At 41.3% G+C, this 23,006-nt stretch overlaps 1 protein-coding gene across 1 annotated transcript in view; it reads right to left on the bottom strand.

Moving 5' to 3' along the window:
- DIPK1A (divergent protein kinase domain 1A) overlaps positions 1 to 23,006 on the bottom strand; it is a 572,187-nt gene that overhangs the window by 479,427 nt on the left and 69,754 nt on the right. The gene's annotated exons all lie outside the window — the stretch shown is intronic.

Below are 23,006 nucleotides of genomic sequence, written 5' to 3'. Positions count from 1 at the left end.
ATCAATGTTGGATGGCCATCAAAGCAATCTTGTGTACTGCCAAAAGTACAACCTTATTTTCCATACAGAGATGAGATGCTGATGGAAGATGGTATCATTTTCAAAGGTGACAAAGTTATTGTTCCTACTTCCCTACAATGTGGCTATATCCAAATTTTGCATCATGGCCACCCAGGTTCCAATTCTACCAAAAGAAGGTGAAGATAACTAGTATTTTGGCTTTCTCTATGAAAGGACATTGACAAAGTGATTTTTTCTTGTTCAGTACGCAAAAGTACTAAACCACATTTGCAAAAAGAGCCACTTCAGCTAAGCCAGATTCCTGAACTACCTTGGTCAACAGTAGCCACTGACATATTTGAGTGGAATAATCAGCATTACTTAGTGTTGGCAGACTCTTATTCAAACTGGTTTGAGATTGATCTGCTACCTAACCTAACATCCAGTGCTGTTATTACTAAGATGAAATGTCATTTCTCCATACATGGTAGCCCACACAGTTATTTCTGACAACGGTACCCAGTATACTAGTCAACTGTTTCAGAGATTGTATCTTCTCTTCTTCTTGGAGCTTTTCTCCCCGGGCCTCTACTGAAAAAGGACATGTATCCAGCTAGACCAGCCTGGTCAACAAATGTAAAATAAAATAAAATAAAATAATAATAAAATAAGATTTGCAAAAGAGTGGGACTTTATCCATGTTACTTGTAGTACAGAATACCCACAGTCAAACGGCCTTGCTGAAAGTGCAGTACAGAGTCCAAAGCTTTTACTAGAGAGGTCAAAGCATGACAATACCGATATCTTCTTGAATTTGCTTAATCTGAGAAATATACCAAATGACAACCTACTTGGCTCACCTGCTCAGAGACTTCTATCGAGGCAAACCAGAACAATCTTGCCCATCAATTCTAGTTTGTTAGAGCTTAATGCTAAAAAACAACAAAGCAATCAAAGCCCAACTTTTTAAGAAGCATTCCTTTCAGAAGTCCAGTTATGACAAAATGAGCAGATTTCTACGCTGTTGAAAGAAGGAGAGACAGTGAGGATGCAAACTGTGAAAGGCTTTGATCAAATTGGTGAAGTGAGAGGTATATGTGCCGAGGCGAAATCCTACTTAGTGTCATCTGAGGGTATAAAATAAAGGAGAAACTGCAGGCATCTTCTTTCTGTGTCAGAAATGATATTGCAACATTGTACCTGTGATATCCACTCTACATCTCAGAGCAACCCTGACAATGTTCATATAAAAGAACACGTCTCGGTATCCATTCCTGTTCCTGATAATGTCCCAGAAGTCTCCAAAGTTGATCATTCTTTAAAGTCACCTTTGCTAGATCCAACTCTGAATTTTATGTTACACGATCAGGTCATATTTCTAGACCTAGTGTAAAATACACAGCAACCTGGACATGATTATTTTATGTGTGTAATTTTGTATGATTGCATGTCAAACAATTGGTTCTGTTTAATTGCATGTCAAAAGATTATTTCTGTGTAACTGCATGTCATTGAATACTGTCATTTAGTTTGTTTGTGTCTTTCGGCTTTTCCCAGTTAGGGGTCGTCACAGCGGAACTCCGGTCCGCTAATGATTGGTAGTTGATTTTTACGTACCTAGTTACCAGCTCTGATGCACAACCTTCAACGAAGGTACGGCCATTCGCGCATGTCTCCACGCAGAAGACACTCTATAGCTGAGAATCGAACCGGACAACGTCTTACTGTGAGGCGACAACGCTACCGCAGCACCACCATCGCTGGTAAATACTGTCATTTAGTACATGATCTATTTCTCAAAGAGGAAGGATGTAGAACTGAGCATGTGTATGTAACTTTAAGAAGCATTTCCAGATGTAAGCACATGCATACAAATAGTGAACACGTGTAGGTAGCAGTGCCATTTTGAGAGAACAGCCTGAGTGTTAACATGTATGAGTGTGGTAGTCAGTCTGTTTATAAGTTTATTTAAGTTTAAGTTACAAAGCTTCATTCCTGAAGTATGTGTGTGTAATAAAGCTGCTTCAACTGAACCCATAACTGCTTGTCTGTTTTATCCTGACCAGACCAGTAGCAATAAGGAAGGACCTTCTGGAAAGGAAAAATTTTCTTCCACTACCATCTGTAACCTTCATGAATGATCTCCAAAACCCATTTGTCTGAAACTGTTACCAAAGAGAAAAATGCAGCTTCAGATTTTTGGAAGAAAGAAATGGGCCAAAGGGGGGGGGGCCCAAGTTCTCTAGAATAGTCATCAAGACTTGTTGACTGGCCTTGGTTTTTGGTGGTTCGAGGGTTGGGTTTGAAAGCCCCTTGCCATTTCTTATTAAACATCTGCTTACCTGTATTTTGCTGAAACTGTTTATATTGCTTTTGCCAAAATTGGATTAGGAGTTAGAGAATCCCTTAGAAAATGTGGAAAAGGAGAGCTGAAAAATCTTAAGAGATTCCCTGGATCAGCTTACCCCTTTCATCGTACCATTTTATCACCTCTGCACCAGGGGTGCAAAAACTAAATCTCTATCCAAAGGAGAATTTAAAATCTCATTCTGAACATAATCAAGGATGCTCTAAAAATACAACCATGCAAACTTCCTCAAAACAGTAACAGTGGTCATAGCCCTGGAAAAAGGATCAACACAGTCATATACACACTGTAAACAATGAATAGTGACCTGTGCAAAATAATTAACTAAATTATGTAAAGCAAATTTCTCTTCACAAGAAAAAACTGCAGATAAAACATTCCTCGTAGTTTCACAATTAGAACAAATGTTAACACACGAGCCCGACAACTTAAAATTCTTAAAATCAAAGTTAAGACTGTATACACTTTTTCCCATACTTATCAATAATTTCCCATCCTTATCAGAATAATTAGGATTGTAATTAATGAAGTGTTTAGTAGCAGTGGGATCAACTAAAGCTACAGCTACCAGGTCAGATATGAGAATAGTCTAGAAAAAACTTTTCTGACTTTTAGTTGTAGCTGGCTTACTATCCGCAGTGGTACAGCGGTAGCGTAGTTACCTCACAGCAAGAGGTTCTCCCTGTTTGATTCTCGGCTGAAGTGCCTTCTGTGTGGAGTCTGCATGTCCTCCCCGCGGTCGAGTGGCCTCCGAAAGGCATGTGTAAATGGGTGTGCCTTTGCTGAAGGTTGGGTGATGGGCTGGCAACTCGGCACCATAAAAATCGACTACCAATCATTAGCGGACTGGAGTTCCGCTGTGGAGACCCCTACTAACCGGTTAAAGCCGCAAATATAAACAACAAGTTGTAGCTGGCTGACTAATTAGGAAAAATGCAGGCAGTAAAACAAATACAAAGCAGTCAGAACTAGAGAAATGGGTGCAGATTCTGGAAATTCCTCCTAAAAGAAGTCACATTATCTTCTGAGGGACTGAGAAACTTCGGTGTTCTCCGACTGAAAACACTGGTACATTCTAGCAATAAGTACATAAGAAAGAGAAACCTTCAGAGAGACAGAACTAGAAACTCCGCTCTCCTGAGTCTGAATCATAAATCTGAGGAGAAAACCCTGTACCTGTCAATTCATCATTCTTCCTGTTCAGATTCAAAATCATCAATCTCTTAAGGAAAAGATGCATCTCTCTTTCTTTTGCCACAAACTACTTTACAAGAAGGATCTTCTTCTTCTTTTGGCTGCTCCCGTTAGGGGTCGCCACAGGGGATCATCTCTTTCCATTTCTTCCTGTCCTCTGCATCTTGCTCTGTCACACCAACCACCTGCATGTCCTCTCTCACCACATTCGTAAACCTTATCTTAGGCCTTCCTCTCTTCCCGTCACCTGGCATCTTCATCCTTAGCATCTTTTTCCCAATATACTCTGCATCCCTCCTCAGCACATGTCCAAACCAACGTAATCTTGCCTCTCCGGCTTTGTCTCCAAACCTTCCAACCTGGGCTGACCCTTTAATATACTTATTCCTAATCCTGTCCACCCTCGTCACACCCAGTGCAAATCTTAACATCTTTAACTCTGCCACATCCAGCTCTGACTCCTGCCTTTTTGTCAATGCCACCGTCTCCAACCCATATAACATAGCTGGTCTCACTACCCTCTCATAGACCTTCCCTTTCACTCTTACTGGTACTCTTCTGTCACAAATCACTCCTGACACTCTTCTTCACCCACTCCATCCTGCCTGTACTCTCTTCTTCACCTCTCCTCCACACTCACCATTCCTCTGAAGGATCAAAAGTCTGAATTAAACTGAGTCAGACCCAGTAAACTACTCCTGTCTAAGGAAATTTGAGGATTAGATACATGCTTTGTTTTCTGCTTCTTGCTGACAGGAAAAATGGGGCCAGCAGTGTTAATAACAGCAGCAGCTGGGAATAGCTAAGAAGTCTTTCCTGCTCCCTCTCACAGGACTGACAAGAGTGTGCCCCCCCCTTGCCCACTAGGGATCATAACAGCCACACAGGACATGGCTAACCCCCGGTCCATAATGGCTGTAGGAGCAACATCACAGGAATCCAAGGTAAAAGATGAGTTGTCTGAGGTACAGCAAATGGCTGCAGCAGAGTCATCCACCTGAGGATGAGGCAAATTGCTAACCTGCTGTGGTGGCAAATGTTTGCTTAACATTTTCGTTTTGCAGCTGGAGGAGGAACCAACTGTGAGAAGAACAGGGTATGGAAAGGAGGAAATACATGCAGGTAATGGAGGGTGGCTATGAAATTGGGGGTGAGAGGGGAACCAAGCAGGCTAGAATTCACAGAGTATGAGTCAATCAGCCTGCACACCCTCAGTGAGTAAGAACCTTCAATGACAAGCTGACACACAAGGCTAACTTTGGGTTCCAGATAAAAACAACACAGAAAAAGTTTTTTAACAATTAAAAAATAATATTACTAACCAGAGTTAATTGATTAAATCAGAATAGCTGGGCTATTTAATAGTTATACATAGTCTGATTCAAACCCAGAAGTTCTTAAAGCACTTGTCAAGTGAAGGGAAAATAGATGAAGAGTGTAAAATGTAATTTGCAGTTTAGTAAGCCTTAGCAAACTCAGTCAGTTAAACAGTTTAGAACTTCCAATTACATTTGAATCTATATAACACAATGGCTGCAGCAGGAAGTACCTTGTAGAGATACTTAATTATTTGCTGGACCCTGACAAATGCTGTAGTTGCTCTGTTCAAGTTTATAAATAAATAAATAAATAAAATGTTCCAGAGTTATTCAGGATATAATTGCATTTCCAGTATTGCAAGGGAAGCCTCAAACGCAGTGTTGGGCAAACAGAATTAACTACTTAATCAGAATGGAGGGGGTGGCCTCCATGCCAATAGCCTAGTATCATCCTATTAACCAAGGAACCTACAGCTAATTTATGGACCAGGTGTTAGCCATGTCCTTAGTACGTGTCTGGGTCCCCTCAGTGAGCAAGATAGAGCCGCTCATGTTGGTCCTGTCAGAGGGAACAGGGAAGGCTTCTCTGTTTTGTCAGAATGTTGAGCCCATCCCATGGGAAGCAGCCACTACTACTAATAACAGCGCTGTCAATTTTTTTTCCTTCTTTTTGACAGGAAAAATGGGATCTACTCTTACTGGCAGTGACTCAGGGTTTAATGCAGGTTATTGATCCTTCCTGTGAGGTTTTATCTGGTAAAAGGAAAAGGGATACTGCCTATTTTGAAGAGATTAAAAGATTCTGAATCCGGACAGGAGGATGAAGGGACAGAAACAAGGTTATCTCCTCAGATTTCAGATTCAGACTCAGAGGAGAGTTCAGTTTTGATTCACCCTGTGGGGGTTTCCCTTTCTATAAGACCATTTATAAAGTGTACTTGTGTTTTTAGTGGGAGAACACTGATGTTTCTCAGTCACTCAGAAAATGCTATCAGCTATTACAGAAAGAATTTCCAGAACCTGCACCCATTGCACCAGTTTTGTCTGCTTTGGAGGATGTGTGCATTAATGCCCGCGATTCTCATGACAGTTAGCCAGTTGCCCCTAAAAAGGCAGATAGGATGTTTAGGTTCCACAGTCTTTTAAATTTTTATATATTCTTCGCAAATCTGATCTAGCAAGCTACAGCTTTAGTTAATCCTTCTGCAAAACACTTAGTTAATTCCAGTCCTTCTATTTCTGATAAGGATGGGATTATTATTCACAAATAAGGGGATAAAGGTAAATGCATCTGCAACTTTGATTTTAAGAACTTTGACTTGTCAGTCTCATATGTTAAACATTTATCCTAACTGTGCATGTATGAGGAATGTTTCATCTGCAGTATCCTTTTGTAAGGAAAAATCTGCTTTAAAACATCTAATTTTTTTCCCTTGCTCAAGTAATTACTCATTAAATACAGTGTGTGTTTGTGTTTGTGTGTGTGTGTGTGTGTGTGTGTGTGTGTGTGTGTGTGTGTGTGTGTGTGTGTGTGTGTGTGTGTGTGTGTGTATAACTCTGTTGACACATCTTCAAGGGCTATGGCTACTGTACTCTTTTGACGAAGTTTGCATGTTTGCATTCTAAGAACCTCCCAGATGATGATAAAATTAGATTTGAACTTCACCTTTGGATAAAGATTCAGTTTTTGTCTCCTTTGATGCAGAGGAGAAAAAAAATTGTGATGAAAGGGTTAAGCTGATCCAGGGAATCTCTTAAGATTATTCAGTCCTCCTTTATTAAATTTTCCCAGGGATTCTATAACTCCTCATCCAATTTTGGTAAGAAACAAAATAAACACCAACAAAATGCAGGAAAACAAGTTTAAGACAAAAATGGCAAGGGGGTTCCAAGAAGAATTATGGAGACTCCCAAAACAAAGGACAGTCCAATAAGTCAAAAAGGCTACTTAAAAGACTTTGTTCTCCCCTTTGTCTTTCAGAAAATCTGAACCTCCACTTTTCTCTTTAGCAACAGATAGTTAAAGACAAATGGGATCATTTACAGATGGCAATGTTATCCCAGGGAGTGAAATAATCAGTCCCCCCTTCCCATGTGGGGAAAGTTCTGTTTAAACACATTTTTATTGCCAAAGAAAGAAAATACTTGGAGACCAGTTCTTGATCTTTTTTTTTCCTAAACCTCTTTGTGGTAGTGCACAAATTCAAAACTATGTCACTTCACAACTTATCTCTTCTTCCTCTTCAAATTTTCTTGGTAAGACTAGATTTAAAATATGCTTATCACACCCCTATTCATCCAGATTACAAGCACTTTTTATGTGTGTGTGTGTGTGTGTGTGTGTGTGTGTGTGTGTGTGTGTGTGTGTGTGTGTGCCTGGATCATATTAACAGTTCTCTGTCTTACTCTTTAGACTATCCACTGCACCAAGAATGTAAACAAATTGGGTAGCTCCAATTATATCTAAATGGAGGCTGCATAGTAGATAACATTTTTCCATATTTAAATTACTTGCTCATCTTTTCAGAGTCGTTTTCAAAGTGTCAGCAACCTCTCTCTCATGGGTGACAGATCTCTTACACATGCTGGGATTCTAAGAGAACATTCAAGTGTTCTTTTGTCTCCTTCACAAAGGATTGTGTTTTTGGGATTTCAACTAGACACCATAATTCACACAGCTTTGCTACCACACGAAAATGCAGATCTACATTCAGATCTGTTTCTAGGGTTTTCTACTCTGACTTCAGTCACTGTGAGGGAATACTTCAGAATTTTGAGTTTCATGGTTTTGTTGATTCTCCTGGTCCCCCTGGCAAGACTCCACATGAGAAAGACACATTGGTATCCGAAGTCTCCTTAGTCACAGCACAAACAGCACTTTTCTTTTCAAATCCTAGTGGTGGAGTTTTTCAGAAGAGAAATCACTTAGTGGAGACACAGTGTAGCTTGTTGGTCTAGGGGTATGATTCTTGCTTTGGGTGTGAGAGATTCTAGGCTATCCTGCAGAAACCCAGTGTTTTGGTTGAGGGTTGGCATAGCAGTTAATGTGCTTACCTCAAAGACAACAGATAAATGGCTTGATTCTCATCAAGGGAAAATGGCTAGGCTTAAAATAGTACACAAGGACAGCTAGCCTAGTACTTACCTATGCACTTATGACACAACAGATATACCTAAATCCCAGTCTCCTCTTCTCCCTCCATGTTCCAAAGCACCACAGATGCTTCAGACTTTGCTTGGGAAGCAGTTTCAGGAAGAATAAATGAGCAAGGTGTGTGGAACACCAAGACAGACACAAGCACACAGATATAAATGAGATACTTGCCCTGATCGTGGCACTCAACCCTCTGAATCATCTTTGATCCTCAGGACCTCTTCAGGTTGTTACAGACAAAACCATAGTCAACAAGCAAGGAGAAAACAGGTCGTACCCCCTTGGCAGGCTAGCCATATTAGCTTGGGGTATAGTTTCACAACACAGTCTCACTCAACAGGCAATCTATATTCCATCGGAGCAAAATTATGTGGCACACAAGCTAAGAAAGACTACAGCAGACCCTCAGGTATGGAAACTAGAACAGCACGTCTGCCAAGATATGACCCATCTGTGAGAAGACCTCTGACTCCTCTCTGAAAAATCAACTGGCAAAATTCTTCTCCAGGACTCAATACAAGAAGGCCTGGAAGACAGATGCCTTTTCTCCTCCTTGGACAGGAATATTCCTGTATTCTTTTCCACCCCCTCCACTAATATCCAGGGTACTTCTGAAGATTCATAAGGAATCTTAACAAGATCATTATTGTGACTCCCTTCTGGCCTAGGTAACCACAGTTCTCCCTTCTTTTGGAAATTGCCAGGGGCAATTACCACAAGCTTCCTCACAGACTGGATCTACTCATTCAAGAAAGTACAGTTGTGTACCTACCATAAATGTAGATGTTCGAGTGTATTCACTGTTGCAGTCATTACACTTGGGTTATCCTGCTGGCAGGCTACCCGCAGTCGGCCTTAATTCCAAAGTCCTGGTCCAGCGTCGGTTGCTGTCGCCTCTTCCCTCACGTCAGTGCGCCAGGGGTATACAAGATGCAGCCGACGCCATTTTCTTCAGTTTTTATTGTCCCAGATGTCAGGTGCCCCCAAGAAGGTAGGCAATACATATTGCTTATAAAAACATACACTAAAATAAAACAATACCTTCATCTACAAGAAAATACACCACATAGATTGTATAGGATAGAGAAGTATAGATAAGTCCCAGCAAAGAAAGGGGGATGGAGGGTGGGTAACCTGGACTGCAACAGTGAATACACTCGAACATCTACATTTATGGTAGGTACACAACTGTACTATGTTCATCATGTTTCACTGTTGCAGTCATTACACTTGGGTTGAATCCCAAAGCTGAGGTAGGGCGGCTGGGTCTAAATAGGATTCGGAGTGGCTATGAGGCCCTACAGAACTGCAGTGGCAAAGCCTGCTCTAGATTTAGAGTAAAGAGGTAAGTGATAATGCTTGGTAAAAGTGTGCACTGAACTCCAAGTTGCAGCCTCCAAAATTTCCTTGGTTGGTACTCCTCTGAGAAAGGCTGCTGAAGTGGCTGCTGCCCTGGCAGAATGTGGCCTAATATTCTTAGGGACTGATTTGCCATGCTGTTCACAGCAGAAACGAATGCAGTGTCCTATCCATTTTGAAATAGTCTGCTTTGAAACAGCCTTTCCTTGTGATCCTGCAGCATATGCTACAAACAGTTGCTCAGTTTTTCTGAAAGCTTTTGTTTTGTCCAAGTAGAAGCGTAGCTGCCTGTGTATGTCCAAAGAGTGCAGAAGTCTCTCCCCTTTACTCTGGGGATTTAGATAAAATGTTGGAAAATTAATGGTTTGGTTAAGAGCCACACTGGATACTACCTTTGGCATAAATGTTGGGTTTGTCCTTAGAGAAACCCTGTCTGGATGAAAAATGATAAAAGGTTCCACTGCCATTAATGTCTGTAACTCTGAGAATCTTCTTGCTGAAGTTATTACTAGGAGTAGAGCAGTTTTCCATGATAAGAATTTTATATCAGCTGTATTGGCTGGCTCAAAAGGAGGCAGTGTGAGCTTTTCCAAGACAAAGCTCACACTGCCTCCTTTTGAGGTCCTATGTAGGTATCGGTGCTCTCCTTGGGAGGTCTTATGTTTTTTGCCCCTCTGAGGTACTGTCTTAGCAGTGGATGTGAGAAAATAGGAGGTTCCGTATTGTAATGAGCTGAAATGGCAGAGGCATGGATTTTAATTGATGAGAAGGATAGACCTTTGTCCAGCATCTCAGTTAGGTATTGTAAAATCTGAGGAATATTTGGGACAAGTGGTGCAAGTCCTTGTGCCTGGTTCCAAGCACAGAATCTCTTCCATTTTTCTGCATAAGATTTCCTGGTGCTGGGCCTCCTGGCTTCCAAAATGACATCCATAACAGCTTTAGAGAGAGGTGTGTTCTGAGTGGCTATATTATTTGCCATGCAGCCAGCTTTAAGGTTCTGAGTTGGCTGTGCAGGATCCGGACTGTTTTGTTGAGTCAGAAGATGAGGAATTTGAGGTAAAGTCCAGGCTGGGTCTTGAGACAAGCTCTTTAGGATTGGGTACCAGTGATGGCGTGGCCAGTCTGGGGCAATCAGAATCATTTTTGTCTTCTCTTGTCTGACTTTTAGGAGTACCTTGGGGAGGAGAGGCAGTGGTGGAAAGGCATAAACTGTTAGGGTTTTCCAGCTGAATGACAGAGCATCCACTTTCCATGCCTGTGAGTGATAAGTCTTTGTGCAGAATCTCTATAGTTGGCAGTTGTGAGGGGAGGCAAAAAGATCTATGTCTTGGCATCCCCATTTCCTTGTTATCATGCTGAAGACCTATGGATCTAGTTTCCACTCGTGAGGGTCCATGAGGTTTCTGCTTAGTTCATCTGCCAGAGTATTTTTCTTTCCTGGCAGGAATTGTGCCTGCAGATGTACTTGATAGGTCAGTGCTGTGTTCCACAAAGTCATGGCTTGCCTGCAGAGGGGGTAGGAATGTGTGCCCCCTTGCTTGTTTATGTACCACATAACTGTAGTATTGTCCGTCTTTAGCAAAAGTTGTCCTGGATGTAGTAGATCCTTGAAGGCTGTCAGGGCATTCTTTACAGCTAGCATTTCTTTTTGATTGATATGAAGATGTATTTGGTACGCGGGCCACGTGCCCTGAATACATTTTCCTGCCATGTGTGCCCCCCAGGCATAATCCGATGCATCTGTTGTTAGTGTCTGCCTGGCTGTGGGTAAAGTGAAAGGCTGTCCCTTGTTGTGGTGACAGGCAAGTGCCCACCATCGAAACTCCTGTTGCAGGCAGGGGATAAGAGTTATTATTGTTTCCAGGCTGTGGCAATGTTGAGTCCAAACACTTTTTAGATACCACTGTAGCTTCCTCATATGCAGTCTTGCATATGGAATTAGCAGGATGCAGGATGCCATGAAGCCCAAAGCCTGCAGAATTTTTCTTGCAGGTAACTGGGTCTTTATTGCCATCATTTGAAAGTAATGAGTCAGCTGCCTTTGCTTGTCTGGCGTGAGACAAGCCATCTGGGCAGTTGTATTTAAGCTTGCACCCAGGAATATTATCTCTTGAGAGGGCACTAGTTTTGATTTCTTTTCGTTTACTGTGTACCCTAGGCAAATTAGTAATCTTTTTACAAACGCCAGATGCTTTAGTAGAATGTCCTTGCTCTCTGCTTGAATAAGGCAGTCGTGCAAGTAGGGATATATCTCAATTCCTTTTTGTCTGCAAATTGCAATTACTGGTGCCAGGCATTTTGTGAAGACCCTGGGCGCAGTAGATAAGCCAAAGGGCAGTGCAGAGAATTGGTAATGCATTGAGCCAGCTATGAATCTGAGGTATCTTCTGCAAGATTGTCTGATTGGGACATGCAGGTATGTCTCTTTGAGGTCCAAAGTAACTAGCCAAGCCTTCTCGCCTAGCATGGGTAGTAGTTGCTGCAGTGTCAACATTTTGAATTTTGGAACGTCCAGGAAAGTATTTAGAATAGACAGGTCCAGTACTGGTCTCCAGGCTTTGTCCTTTCTGGGTACCAAGAAAAGTCTTGAATAAAATCATTGCCCTTGCTCTTGCTGTGGTACTTTTTGAATAGCCCTCATGTCCATGAGAGCAGAAATTTGCTTTTGTGCCTCTGCCCATTGATTGTGTGGCAGGTCTGGCATACTTTTTGACCTTGGTAGGGTGTGAAAGTGGAACCTGTAACCCTGAGAAACAATATTCAGAACCCATTTGTCCTGGGTGATCATGTGCCAGTTTTGTGAGAAAAGTGCTAGTTTTCCCCCCCAAGGGTGCTGCCAAAAGGTAAGTGCTTGGCATTTGTAGAGGAAAGTCATTGGGACTGTTTCCTATAAGGTTGTGATTTGTCTTCTCCGCCTTTGGGGGCTGAAGCACCCCATTGTTTAGGTCTCTATGAGCCTTGGAGCTGAGATCTGCCTCTTGGGCATCTGTATCTGTCTCTTTGTGGCCTGTCTGACACTGGAAAGGACCAATTTTTAGAAGGCCAGTTCCTGCTAAATCTAGGTGGCTGAACCTGTAAGAAATCCTTTACTGTCTGCATTGATTTTGCTTTATCCTCCATTTTCTTTAACACCTCTTCTGCCTTAACGCCAAACAAAGTATCATGCTGTAATGGGGCATCCAATAATTTTGCTTTAACATGACCTGGTAAACTCTGTTCTTTTAACCAAGCATGCCTTCGAATGACAGAAACTGTAACTGCGGCTCTGCAAGATGCCTCTAATGAATCAAAACCACACTGCAAAGTATGCTTTCCCACTTGTTCAGCTGCATGCAATAAATCCTGCATTTCCTTGTTCTCAGGATATTCAGAGCTTGTAAGCATTTTCTGTTTTAGCAAAGACATTAAGTATTGTTGATATTTAAGCATGTAAAACTGGCAGTTTAAAGCTCTTACAGCTGAAGTAGCAGAGGTGTAAACTTTCTTCCCCATCTGTCCAGTGCCCTAGAATCCCTATCAGAGGGAACAGTTTTTTTTGCAGTGGAAGCCTTGACCCCTTTGGGACCCTGAGAAATAGTTTCTGGATCAGCAGCAGGGTTTTTATAAAGGAATTTATGTGACTCTGGAACCCTGTAGTGACTCTGGAACCCTGTAGTACCTATCTGGCTTAACTGGTGCAGGGGGTAAAGAATCAGGAGTCAAACTGGATTCAGAAAAAAACATCAACAATAACTAGTACAGGGGGAAGAGCAAGAGGCCTGTGCTGAGGCAATAAAAGAAAGTCTCTGAGCCTTTTCTTGGATTCTGAATAATCCTGGCTCTCCCAATGGAAATGTTCCCTCATGGTGTGCAGGGTTTCCCCAAAAGAGTAGTCCTCAGGAGGAGAGGCTGAAGGGATAGATTCTTCAGCATCAGAGTCCTCATAGGGGGGGAAGAGAATATCCCTGTTCTGAAGAGGAATCAGAAGAAATAGAAACCTGGTCAGAGGAGTCATAATCAGTGTCTTGCCTAGGCCTTTTATCAGGAGGGGGATGGAAACCCCTAATCAAAGTAATTAGGTCCTTGGCCATTTTGAGCATCTGTTTCTTAGGCATGGATGACTGACCAGGAGAATGCTGTACTTGTTTCTTTGTCTTTAAAGGTGTTTTAGACTTTGCCTTGACTGCTGAAGTGGCCTTGATAGTAAGCTGTGTAGGTCTGAAAACACCCTCAGAAGCCGATGCCTGCTCAGCAGCTCCGGACCCATCTGAGGGAATTGTTTCCGTAGGCCCAATACCTTGAGTTTCCAGAGGCCTAGCTGTCTCCACGTGGGAGTCGGAGGCGGCCTGTGGCTCTGAGGTAGCGGGTGTCAGGGGCTGCGAAAGCGCCTCACTGAAAACTGGTGAACTGGCGACTGGCCTAGAAGAGGTTTCGTCGTCGGTTTTGGACCTCGGATGCCTGTTCTTTGACCTTGCACTTTTTATGGACTCTGGTCGTCGGTTGTTCCGACGGCATTATATAGTTAAACCTTCGGCCAAAGTAATGTAAAGCAGAATCCAACCGACGCTTAATAGTGCGTTAGTTGAATCTAGCACAAAACTGACAACTAGCAATGTCGTGGTCAGGGCATAGGCAAGGACTACAGTAAGAATGAAAATCCTTATGAGGTATTTGCTTCCCACAAGAAATACAGTTGTTAACTTTTACTGACATCGGTCTGGAGCAAGAAAAAGTTTCCCCAATGGGGTACTTAGCTTTATTGAAGACTTCGGATCTAAAATTCAAATTCAAAAATCTCAGTAGTCGGCCAACCGGCACTTGCAAACTGCTTTTTCTTCGGGCACTGCGCGGCAAGAAAGACTGAAGAAATGGTGTTTGCTGCATCTTATATACCCCTGGCGCACTGACGTCAGGGAAGAGACGACAGCAACCGACGTCGGACCAGGACTTTGGAATTCAGGTCGACTGCGGGTAGCCTGCCAGCAGGATAACCCAAGTGTAATGACTGCAACAGTGAAACACGATGAACATCAGGAATATTTGATACACCCTGACAACACTAAACTTCAGACTGCCTGGATAATAGGGTCTTAATTCCTTTTACAGAATTGGCAAACTGTACATCAGTACCCTGACTGATGAATAAACGTTGTCCAGCAGGGTATTAATATAAAAGTAATGCCCAGTGAAAAACAAGTCCGCCACTTCACGGCAACATATCAAGCTGCCCTGGAGCTTGGACTGCTAAAAAACTAACGGCCAACATTATTACTTTTACACTCGCTAAGCAGAGCTATTCCTGTTTAGTGAGCATGTAAAAAAAAAACAAACAAAAAAAAAAAAACAAAGAAGAGTGCACGCGCGTATATGTGTTTATTTATTTTTCTGTCTGCATGTGTAAGTAAGTGAATGCATGTATGAAAGCAGAAGTGCTGAGTGTGTGAGAGACGCATCGAGAGAGTGAGAGCGATCTTGTGTGAGTGAATGTGTATATGAGAGAGAGAGAAAATGGGCTGTCTGTACAGCTGTTGTGTTTTACTTAATGATTTCTTTTTTTGAGTACTATATTATTTTTTTATATATTTTTGATGTAAAATGCTTCCTCCAACACCATTAACATATACTACAGAAAGTTTGAGACATTAGGCAGAGGAACTATTTTACATCAATACAAAAAAAAATAATATAATACTTATTCATGCCAACAACATAACCAACACCCACTCAGGGTTAGCTGTTCTCTTATTTTACAACAGTTATGTGACTTACTACCCTAAGGCATTTCTTACTCTTCTATCAAGGTTCATTTATCATCTCTTTTATTATTCTAGGGAGACAAATTAATAACAGGGCAATAAAAGACAGAACACTGTTTCTTCAAGGCTGAAAGTTAACGATTTCTGAAAACATGCATGTAGTTTTTACATCTAGGGGAAAGGGGAATAAAGATAAAAAAAGAACAGACATCAATTAATATAAGTAGAAGCATAGGCATTAACATGTGTCTTAGCATGGTTAACCTCAATTTCAAGTTAAATGGGACCTGTGCTAGCAGCTCTCTTTTTGGTCCAAATGTTCCTATTAGGAGGGTTAAACTTCATTATTTTAAGATGTACATATTTGTGTGTGTTTGCATTAAGGTAACAAGTTATGGGGTGTTCTGAGGATGTATTTGGTTTTGTTTGAGGGTTTTTATTAAACGTCTTGTAAAATGTGACATGGGTTCCAGTGTAGATAACATAAAATATATAAAGGATCAACCTACCAAACATTAATGGGTGCATGTATACAAAAAACTGTAAACAGACACTTAAAAAAGCCAGTCATACATAAACAGATGGGAACAATGAATTATTATACTGGCAACAAATTCCGAGTTATCTTGGAATGTAAATGGTTTCAGAGGTACACACAAAAAATATATATATATATTTAATTATATTAAGAAATGCAGAGTGCAAATAGAAATGTTACAGGAGGCACATTTGGAAAGATGTGAGCATGCGAATTTATAAAGAAAGGATTTCAGGATGGATATTCTGCAAAATATCACCAACAAAGGAATATATGACCACTTAAATTAATTGCTAAAGGAGCTCCAATAGTGATAAAAGAGGAGGAAAAAAGATAACGGCAGATTTGTAGTTTTAAGGGGTTACTGGCAAGAGAAGAGGACTACGTGGCATGTATTTATATTTCACCTAAACTGCTATTTTGGAGCTTAAAAACTGGGAGAAATAATCAGCTTACAGGTGGGGACTGGAATTTGATTTGCAACAATAAGAATGTATCTGGGGGGTTAGAAGGGAAAAGACAAGAATTCAGTAGTAGGAACTCTGACAAAATTTGCATATTATTCACCAAGGTACAATAACTGGGCTAGGCTTGACAGAAATTATATTTCACAGGAACATGTCCACTTAATTGATAATTTTGATACATATCCAATAACTATATCAGATCACACACCAATCATTATTAAGATAAAAATGCAAACAATGAAATAAATGAAGTACAGATGAGAAACTGGTGCTTCCACACCTACCTGTTAAAAGAGGAATTTAAGAAACGGGTAGTGAAAACTGTACAGCCATTATTAGGGAAGACAGAAAGTATTCCAGAAGTTAAAGCTAGTGAGTGGGATAACATGAAAGCGAAGTTTACAAATAGGGTAGAATAAAGAAAAAGAGATCTGATTAAAAAGTAATAATTATTTACAGGGACCGACAAAAGTTTAAGTGTTAAAATAAGGGGAATATCACAGAACAAGAAGAGGTGCAAATACAGAGTGATAAGAAAATAAGGGAGTACCTGGATAATACGCACGAGTTTAGAAAGATTGCTGTTAAACAACTGTTTTCTGATAATAACTCCCAAGGCACAAAAACTTCTGGCACAGCGACTTAGGCAATAGAAAGTAGAAAGGGGTGCTGCCAAACGTAGGGAGCCTATAACAAGAAAAATAACCAGAAATCCTGTAGAAATATTAGAGCGATCAAATTTTATTAACATCTGTATAGAGCACAGAAGTGGGGAAATCAAGAAAAAGCAGAACTGGAAATATTTTTGGAAAACTTAAATATGCCAAGGTTAGAGGTAGAATAGGCTCCACAACTAACAAGATATGAGGAAATGAGAAAAATGGTGATTTATAACCAATCTGCAAAAAAAGTCTCTAGGAACAGATGGTAATTTGGTGGAAGTGTGGAAGTGATAAAGATCTTGAAATGTTTATTTAACAGTATTTTTAAAAGGAGGAGAAGTACCAACAACCTGGGAAATAAAAAGCTGTGGTGATTGCAATACCTAAAGGCAGTCAAGACCCACCTGATCCATAGGCCCACTTCTGTTTTAAACCATAATTATAAAGTGTTTATGTCTATAATGGCTAAAAGAATGGCAATGGTGATGCCAAAACACACATGGACCAATGTGGTTTTGTGGATGGGAGGCAACCATTTGATAATGTCAGTAGAACAATGATGATGCAGTGGGAAGCAGAATGCAAGAATACATTTTTGGGTTTGCTGCAGAGGAAGCATTCAACAGAGTAAGCAGGAATTTTAAGAGTAGTGCAATGGAAGCATTTCCATTTCCTAATACAATAATAATGTTTATTAGAAGGTTATATGAGAGACTGGAGGCAAAAATCAAAGTGGGAGGGTTCCTCTCTGATAAGTTGCGTCTCAGCAGAGGAATCAGGCAGGGGCATGTCCTCTTTCCCCTTTGTCATTTGCATTATGTTTAGAACTATTGTCAAAGAACATAAGGGACTCACAAATTCAAGGATATAATTAGTATGGTGTTCAAGAAAAACTGGCTTTATTATGTTTTGCGGCAGTGGCGGCTGGTGACTTCAAATTAAAGGGGGGCTGCAGGAGACAGTTGAATGGGTGGGGCCAACTAGATAAGGGTGGGGCCAACTAGATAAGGGTGGGGCTATGCTCAAAACCACAACTGGAATTAAAAACACTGCTCTGAGTGCCATACCATCATTACTAGAGTCCAATCAAGATAAAATAAAGTGTAGAAGAAAAAAAATATTTCAATGCTTTGGCTACATGACAGCTTACTTAATATTCTAGATGGAAACAAAAAGGTTGTGAGTCATGAAAAAATAAATTATTTTTTAAATACATTACTGGAATACCTGTCAAAAACAAGTATAAAAAACAAGCTTCTCCTTGCACTGCAGTTCTAATTATAATTTATATTCAGCTTTATAAAAGCATCAAGTAACATGCTGAAAGTAGTAATCTCTGTGATACCCCCACTTGTAAAAATGTTTCTTATCCAAAAAAGACCTGCTGCCTGACAACTATCTACTTGTTTCATGGTGAAAACATGATCAAAGTAAAAAATGAACAGCAAACAAGAAACAAGCTCAAGATAAATTGCTTAAAGGATTACTGCACAGGTTATGGACCGCACATGATAGATTGGCATTCTGTTTAGTTTATGGGTAAAGCCTGCAAAGATGACTGCAAATCTCCAACAAATGTAATGAGTTTCTGAAAATACTGTAATCCTGTCCTTTATTACAAATACTGTCATATGCATTTCAATACCTAATGCTTGTACATTATCTGGTTATGTAAATATTCTCTGCAAGGCAACAACAAAAAGGCTTTCATTGTTGGTAATTATTTAACAGTATGCTTATTAAAGGTCACTTGCATCTTACAATCTCAGACAAGCTTACGTGAAGGTCATTAAAGCATTGCTACTTAAACAGAGAGCAAGAGGGCACTGTGACAGCATGCATTTTCTGAATAATAAGAAGAATAAATCAACAGTATAAAAATATGACAGAAAACCAGAACATTCTGCAAAATCAAGGACAGATGAAAAGCCACTGTCGTACTTGTGTCTATCTTGGATGGGGGAATACTCTGCACACTTACACTGCATAACTGCTCCTTGCCTTGCTTGGACACATCCAGAGTCACTACATGGGGGAGTGGGGTGCAACAAGTATGTCACAATTTGAAATGTCTCTGGCTGACGGTGATGGCTCTGACACTCGTACCTCTCAACCTCAGAGCAAGAAATCTGGACAAAGTCATACATAGAAGTGGGACAAAGGACAAAAATAAGGACAATTTTTAAATATCGCTCTTATAAACTTAGAAAGATAACAGAGTAGTTGGTCTTGCATTAGTATGAATTTTCTGAAGATAATGAATTCTGAAACTCAAATGTCTGTCATTATTTTCTAACTTTAGTCTCTAATGATTTGCCACTAATTTGCCAGAAAAATACAATTTTATGAAAAACAGACCAAACGTGATGCAAAAATATAAAATTGCCACATATTACAGCTGGAACCTGTCAAAGAAGGGACACTTTTTTAATATTAGTACTGTTAACTTGAGCAGAACCCAGCCATTGGAGATGCACAAGCCAGTGCATTTCTTTGCCGGTCCCAAGCTCGGATAAATGGGGAGGGTTGCATCAGGAAGGGCATCCAACGTAAAAATTTTCCAAATCATACATGCAGACAACAGTACAGAAATACATACCGGATCGGTCGAGGCCCGGGTTAAGAACGACCGCCACCAGTACTGTTGGCCAACAGGGTGCTGGCGGAAATTGGGCTAATGTTGGCTGAAGGAGGAGAAGAGGGGGAAGGCATGCCCGAAGGCAGGTAAAGGCTAGGACTGTGATAGTGAGGGTCGGAACTTTGAATGTTGGCAGCATGACTTGTATAGGGAGAGAGCTAGATGATATGATGGACCGAAGGAAGGTTGGTATATTGTGTGTGCAAGAGACCAGATGGAAGGTGAGCAAGGCTAGGTGTATCAGAGGCGGTTTCAAATTGTTTTATCATGGTGTGGATGGAAGGAGAAATGGCATAGGCATTATCCTGAAGGAACAGTATGCTAAGAGTATTATGGAGGTGAAAAGAGTGTCGGATAGAGTGATGTTTATGAAGCTGGAAATTGATGGTGTAATGATGAAGGTTGTTAGTGTAAATGCTCGACAAGCTGGGTGTGCGATGGATGAGAAAGAAAAATTCTGGAGTGAGTTGGATGAAGTGGTGATGAATGTACCCAAGGGTGAGAGACTGGTGATTGGAGCAGATTTCAATGGGCATGTTGGTGAAGGGAACAGAGGGGATGAGGAAGTGATGGGTAGGTATGGTGTTAAGCAAAGGAATGCAGAAGGTCAGATGGTGGTGGATTTTGCGAAAGCGATGAACATGGCTGTGATGAATACATATTTTTAACAAGAGGGAGGAGCATAGGGTGACATACAAGAGTGGAGGAAGATGCACACAGGTGGATTATATCTTACGTAGAAGGGCCAGTCTGAAGGAGATTGGAGACTGTAAAGTGGTGGCAGGGGAAAGTGTAGTTAGGCAGCATAGGATGGTAGTTTGCAGGATGACATTGGTGATCAAGAAGAGGAGGATGAGTGTTAGGGCAGCACCAAGGATCAAATGGTGGAAATTGAAAAAGGGTAATTGTGAGGTGATGTTCAGGGAAGAGTTAAGACAGGCAATGGGTGGCAGTGAAGAGTTACCGAATAGCTGCGTAACTACAGCAAAGCTAGTAAGAGAAATGGCTAGAAAGGTGCTTTGTGTGACATCTTTAAAGAGGAAGGAGGACAAGGAGACCTGGTGATGGAATGAAGAAGTACAGGAGAGTATACAGAGAAAGAGGTTGGCGAAGAAGAAGTGGGATTGTCAAAGAGATGAAGAAAGTAGACAAGAGTATAAGGAGATGAGGTGCATGGCAAAGAGAGAGGTGGCTAAGGATAAGGCGTATGAAGAGTTGTATAAAAGGTTGGACACTAAGGAGGGAGAAAAGGACCTGTACCGATTGGCTAGACAGAGGGACCGAGCTAGTAAAGATGTGCAGCAGGTAAGGGTGATAAAGGATAATGAGGGAAATGTACTCACAAGCGAGGAGAGTGTGTTGAGCAGATGGAAAGAGTACTTTGAGTGGTTGATGAATTAAGAGAATAAGAGGGAGAGAAGGTTGGATGATGTGCGGATAGTGAATCATGACGTGCAGTGGATTAGCAAGGAGAAAGTAAGGATAGCTATGAAGAGGATGAAGAACGGAAAGGCTGTTGGTCCCGATGACATACCTGTGGAAGCATGGAGGTGTTTAGGTGAAATGTCTGTGGAGTTTTTAACTAGATTGTTTAATGAAATCTTGGAAAGTGAGAGGTTGCCTGAGGAATGGAGAAAAAGTGTTTTGGTACCAATTGTTATGAATAAGGGTGATGTGCAGAGCTGTAGTAAAGTACAGTTGTGTACCTACCATAAATGTAGATGTTAGAGTGTATTCACTGTTGCAGTCATTACTCTTGGGTTATCCTGCTGGCAGGCTACCCGCTGTTGGCCTGAATTCCAAAGTCTAGGTCCGGCATCGGTTGCTGTCGTCCCTTCCCTGATGTCAGTGTGCCAGGGGTATACAAGATGCAGCCGACTCCATTTTCTTTGTTTTTTCTTGCTCCAGATGTCAGGTGCCTCCAAAATGGTAGGCTATCAATTTGACCAATACTAATGCATGCAGCAAAATAAACATTTTCTTCATCTACAAGCAAATACACCACATAGGTTGTATAGGATAGAGAAGTATAGATAAGTCCCAGCCAAGAAAAGGGGGATGGTGGGTGGGTAACCTGGACTGCAACAGTGAATACACTCGAACATCTACATTTATGGTAGGTACACAACTGTACTATGTTCATCGTGTTTCACTGTTGCAGTCATTACTCTTGGGTTAAATCCCAAAGCTGAGGTTGGGTGGCTGGGCCTAAATAGGATTAGGAGAGGCTATAAGGCCCTGCAGGACTGCAGTGGCAAAGCCTGCTCTGGATTTAGAGTAGAGAGGTAACTGGTAGTGCTTGGTAAAAGTGTGCACTGAACTCCAAGTTGCAGCCTCTAAAATGTCTTTGGTTGGTACTCCTCTGAGAAAGGCTGCTGAAGTGGCTGCTGCCCTGGTTGAATGAGGCCTAATGCCCTTGGGCACTGATTTGTCATGTTGTGAGTAGCAGAAACAAATGCAGTGGCCTATCCATTTTGAAATAGTCTGTTTTGAGATAGGCTTTCCTTGAGATCCTGCAGCATATGCCACTAAGAGTTGCTCAGTCTTTCTGAAAGCTTTAGTTCTGTCCAAGTAGAAGCGTAGTTGTCTGTGTATGTCCAAAGAATGCAGGAGTCTTTCACCCATATTCTGTGGGTTTGGACAGAAGGTAGGCAAATGGATGGTTTGGTTAAGGGCCACACTGGACACTACCTTAAGCATAAATGTTGGGTTCATCCTTAGAGATACCCTGTCTGGATGGAAAATGATGAAAGGTTCCACAGCCATGAGTGCCTGTAACTCTGAGACTCATCTTGCAGAACTTATTGCTAGGAGCAGAGCTGTTTTCCAAGATAAGAACTTTATTTCAGCTGTATTGGCTGGTTCAAAAGGCGGCAGTGTGAGTTTTTCCAAGACATAATTAAGGTTCCATGCAGGTATTGGGGCTCTCCTAGGAGGTCTTATGTTTTTGGCCCCTCTGAGGTACTGTCTTAGCAATGGATGAGAAAAAATAGGTGGTTCCGTATTGTAATGAGCTGAAATGGCAGAGACATGAATTTTAATTGATGAAAAGGATAGGCCTTTTTCCAGCATCTCAGTTAGGTATTGTAAAATCTGAGGAATATTAGGTACACATGGGTCAATTCCTTGTGCCTGGTTACAAGCACAGAATCTTTTCCATTTTTCTGCATAAGATTTTCTGGTACTGGGCCTCCTGGCTTCTAAAATAACATCCATCACTGCTTTAGAGAGAGGTGTGTTTTGAATGGCTACATTATCCGCCATGCTGCCAGATTTAGGGTCCTGAGTTGGCTGTGCAGAATCTGATTGTTTCGCTGGGTCAGTAAATGAGGAATTAGAGGCAATGTCCAGGCTGGGCCTTGAGACAATTTTTTTTAGAATTAGGCACCAGTGCTGGAGTGGCCAGTCTGGGGCAATCAGAATAATTTTTGGCTTCTCTTGTCTGACCTTTAGGAGTACCTTGGGGAGGAGAGGCAGAGGAGGAAAGGCATATACTGTAAGGCTTTTCCAGCTGAATGATAGAGCATCCACCTTCTATGCTTGCTTGTGATAAGTCCTTGTGCAGAATC

The sequence above is a fragment of the Protopterus annectens genome, chromosome 10.part0 (genome assembly GCF_019279795.1).
Source record: "Protopterus annectens isolate FY-2018-M chromosome 10.part0, PAN1.0, whole genome shotgun sequence".
Taxonomy (NCBI): Eukaryota; Metazoa; Chordata; order Ceratodontiformes; family Protopteridae; genus Protopterus; species Protopterus annectens.
This window is presented reverse-complemented; position numbering and strand designations above follow the sequence as displayed.